Source organism: Hemiscyllium ocellatum, chromosome 7, assembly GCF_020745735.1.
Source record: "Hemiscyllium ocellatum isolate sHemOce1 chromosome 7, sHemOce1.pat.X.cur, whole genome shotgun sequence".
NCBI classification, from domain to species: Eukaryota; Metazoa; Chordata; class Chondrichthyes; order Orectolobiformes; family Hemiscylliidae; genus Hemiscyllium; species Hemiscyllium ocellatum.
In genome coordinates, this window is record NC_083407.1 from 23611137 (window position 1) to 23616076 (window position 4940).

The window sequence follows — 4940 nt, forward strand, 5'->3', positions numbered from 1 at the left end:
TAAAAAATCTGTATATCTCAGCTTTGAATGTACTTAGTGACTTAGATTTTACAGTCCTCTGCTGCTAAACAATTCCACAAATTGATTACATCTGAGGAAAACTTACTCCTCATCTTTCCAAAATACTCTTTGGAGAGGGGAGGTATCCCTTTGAATATAGGTGGGACACCTTTGGTGGTGGTAATTTTCCTTTTGGTGGTGATTAGACTCCATTTAAGTGGGATTAAGTATCCTTTCGGGAAAGGTCAGGTGCTCTTTGAGATTATAAAAGTAGACATGAATATGCAGAAAAAGTATTTGAGATAATTGGCACTGGAAAGCTCTCACAAAATTACCAATGCGGTGAGAGAATTTTAAAAGCTGCAAAAGCACAGTTCAACTGTCAAAGGACCTGCCAAACTGCCAAGGTATTTAAAATTCTAGACCTTTTAATCTTTGGAAAAAGTACAGCCACTCAAAAAAATGATCACTTTCTATTTCATTCTGTTTGCTGACTTTGGCAGAGATTTCCATACTGGAATAGCATTGTAGACTGATTTCACCAGGATCCATTACCACAGCAGGGTGCCTATCTGGTGTAGAAGAGACCTATACAAGTAGGACATATTGCACCTGAATTGGAAGGGGACTCATATACTGGCAGGGAGATTTGCGAGAGCTGCTCATGACGATTTAAACTAATAAGGTGAGGGGTTGGGACCCAGGGAGATAATGAGTAAAAAGATCAATCTGAGACTGATACTGTTGAGAAAAAAAGTCAATCAAATAGTCAGGGCAGGCAGGGATAAAGCAAAGAACAAAGTAGGACTGATAATTTAAACTGTATTTATTTCAATGCAAGAGGCCTAACAGGGAAGGCAGATGCACTCAGGGAATGAGATATCATAGCAATTACAGAAACGTGGCTCAGGGAAGGACAGGACCGGCAGCTTAAAATTCCAGGATACTAATGTCACAGGAAGAACAGAAAGGGAGGGAAGAGAGGAGGGAGAGTGGCATTTTTGATAAGGGATAGCATTACAGCAATAATGAGGGAGGATATTCCTGGAAATACATCCAGGAAAGCTATTTGGGTGTAACTGAGAAAAAAAAAGGGATGATCACCTTATTGGGATTGTATTATAGACTCCCTGATAGTCAATGGGAAATTGAGAAACAAATTTGTAAGGAGATCTCAGTTATCTGTAAGAATAAGAGGCTGGTTATTGTAGGGGATTTTAACTTTCCAAACAGATGGACTGCCATAGTATTAAGGGTTTAGATGGAGAGGAATTTGTTAAGCATGCACAACAAAATTTTCAAATTCAGTATGTGGATGTACCTACTCAAGAAGGTAAAAATCTGACCTACCCTTGAGAAATAAGGCAGGGCTGGTGACGGAGGTGTCAGTGGGGGAGCACTCTGGGGCGAGCGACCATAATTCTGTTAGTTTTAAAATAGTGATGGAAAAGGATAGACCAGATATAAAAGCTGAAGTTCTAAATTGGAGGAAAGCTAATTTGATGGTATTAAGTAAGCACCTTCAAAAGCTGATTGGGGGCAGATGTTCAGAGGTAAAGGAACGGCTGGAAAATGGGAAGCCTTCAGAAATGAGATAACACAAGTCCAGAGACAGTATGTTCCTGTTCAGGTGAAAGGAAAGGCTGGTAGGTATAGGCAATGCTGGTTGACGAGAGAAATTGAGGTTTTGGCTAAGAAAAAGAAGGAAGCATATGTCAGGTATAGACAGGATAGGTCGAGTGAATCCTTAGAAGAGCTTTGGCAAACAGGGTTAAGAAGAATCTAAAGGGTTTTTACAAATACATTAAGGACAAAAGGGTAACTAGGGAGAGAATAGGGCACCTCAAAAATCAGCAAAGTGGCCTTTGTGTGGAGTTGCAGGAGATGGGTGAGATACTAAACGAGTATTTTGATTCAGTGTTTCCTGTGGGAAAGGACATGGAAGATATAGAATGTAGGAAAGTAGATGGTGACTTCTTGAAAAATTTCCTTATTACAGAGGAGGAAGTGCTAGATGTCTTGAAACACATATAAGTGGATAAGTTGCCAGGACCTGATCAGGTGTACCCTCAAACTTTGTGGGAAGCTTGGGTAATGATTACTGGGCCCCTTGCTGAGATATTTGTATCATTGATAGTCACAAGTGAGCTGCCAGAAGACTGGAGGATGGTTAACGTGGTGCCATTGTTTAAGAAAGGTGGTAAGGACAAGCCAGGGAACTATAGACCAGTGAGCCTGAAGTCGGTGTTGGGCAAGTTGTTGGAGGGAATCCTGAGGGACAGGATATGCATGTATTTGGAAGGGCAAGGGCTGATTAGAGATAGTCAACATGGTTTTGTGCATGGGAACTCATGTCTCACAAACTTGCTTGAGTTTTTAAGAAGTAACAAAGAAGATTGATGAGGGCAAAGTGGTAGATGTGATCCATATGGACTTCAGTAAGGTGTTTAACAAGGTTCCCCATGGGAGACTGGTTAACAAGGTTAGATCTCATGGAATACGGGAGAACTCGCTATTTGGACACAACTGGGTCGAAGGTATATGACAGAGGGTGGTGGTGGAGGGTTGTTTTTCAGACTGGAGGCCTGTGACCAGTGGAGTGCCACAAGGATCGGCACTGGTCCACTACTTTTCAATCATTTATATAATGATTTGGATGGGAGCACAAGAGGTATAGTAAGTAAGTTTGCAGATGACATCAAAATTGGAGGTGCAGTGGACAGCGAAGAAGGTTCCCTCAGATTACAATGGGATCTTATTAAAATGGGCTAATGGGCTAAGGAGTGGCAGATGGAATTTAATTTAGATAAATGTGAGGTGCTGCATTTCGGGAAAGCAGATCTTAGTAGGACTTATAAACCTAATGGTAAGGTCTTCGGGAGTGTTGCTGAACAAAGAGACCATGGAGTACATGCTCATAGCTCCTTGAAATTAGAGTCACAGGTAGATAGGATAGTGAAGAAGGCATTTGGTATGCTTTCCTTTAATGGTCAGAGTATTGAGTACAGGAGTTGGGAGGTGATGTTGCGGCTGTACAGGACATTGGTTAGGACAGTTTTGGAATATTGCGTGCAATTCTGGTCTCCTTCCTATCCAAAGGTTATTGTAAACTTGAAAGGATTCAGAAAAGATTTACAAGAATTTTGCCAGGGTTGGAGGATTTGCGCTATAAGGAGAGGTTGAATAGGCTGGGGCTGTTTTCCCTGTAGTGTTGGAGGCTGAGAGGTGACCTTAAGTGGTTTATAAAGTCATGAGGGACATGCGTAGGATAAGTAGACAAAGTCTTTTCCCTGGGGTGGGGGAGTCCAGAACTAGGGGGCATAGGTTTAGTGTGAGAGGGGAAAGATATAAAAGAGGCCTAAAGGGTAACGTTTTCATGCAGAGAGTGGTACATGTATGGAATGAGCTGCCAGAGGAAGTGGTGGAGGCTGGTACAATTACAACATTTAAAAGGCATCTGGGTTGGTATATGAATAGGAAGGATTTGGAGGGATATGGGCCATGTGCTGGCAAGTGGGACTAGATTAAGTTAAGATATCTGGTCATCATTGATGGGTTGGACTTAAGGGTCTGTTTCCGTACATCTCTATGACTGTGTGTCTCCATGATTGACAGCTCCAAGTGGGTTTGGAGTCTTTACTATGGAATTATAAATTTCAGTGCTGCTTACACTTGAATAAGATATTAGTTTTTCTACCACTTTTCTGAGATGAAGGAATTTAATTGTAGTAAGATCATTCATGAATGAGAATGTTTTTCTTATTATAGCGAAGATCTACACATTTTAAATAGAAAGGTATCTCTTCTCATTATTGCAGAGGTCCTATGGACTGTCCATACTGGATACTAAGTGAGTTTGCATATTAGGTGAAAGAGTGAAGGACTATGGATGGAGTGCGTGGGTTGGCATGCGTTGGCACTAAGCTGGATTTGAGCTATAAAAGGCCAGACTCATAGGTTGGCATAGGTAAAAACAATGTTTGCAGATGCTGGAAACCAGATTTTGGATTGGTGGTGCTGGAAGAGCACAGCAGTTCAGGCAGCATCCGAGGAGCAGCAAAATCGACGTTTCGGGCAAAAGCCCTCCATCAGGAATAAAGGCAGAAAGCCTGAAGCATGGAGAGATAAGCTAGAGGAGGGTGGGGGTGGGGAGAAAGTAGCATAGAGTACAATAGGTGAGTGGGGGAGGGGATAAAGGTGATAGGTCAGGGACGAGGGTGGAGTGGATAGGTGGGAAAGAAGATAGGCAGGTAGGACAAGTCATGGGGACAGTGCTGAGCTGGACGTTTGGAACTAGGGTGAGGTGGGGGAAGGGGAAATGAGGAAGCTGTTGAAGTCCACATTGATGTCCTGGAGTTGAAGTGTTCCGAGGCGGAAGATGAGGCGTTCTTCCTCCAGGCATCTGGTGGTGAGGGAGCGGCAGTGAAGGAGGCCCAGGACCTCCATGTCCTCAGCAGAATGGGAGGGGGAGTTGAAATGTTGGGCCACGGGGTAGTGTGGTTGATTGGTGCGGGTGTCCCAGAGATGTTCCCTAAAGCACTCTGCTAGGAGGCGTCCAGTCTCCCCAATGTAGAGGAGACCGCATCAGGAGCAATGGATGCAATAAATGATATTAGTGGATGTGCAGGTAAAACTTTGATGGATGTGGAAGGTTCCTTTAGGGCCTTAAATGATGGTGAGGGAGGAGGGGTGGGCGCAGGTTTTGCAGTTCCTGCGGTGGCAGGGGAAGGTGCCAGGATGGGAGGGTGGGTTGTGGGGGGGGGGGGGGGGGGGGGGGGGGGTGGGCCTGACCAGGTAGTCACGAAGGGAACGGTCTTACATGTGTACAGTCCCGGGGGTAAGGATGTTGAGGATATGGGTGACGTGGAGGTCAGAGATCACAGGAAATGGGTATAAGGGTATAAATTGGCATACAGTGTGTCGGGGTCCATGAAGATGGG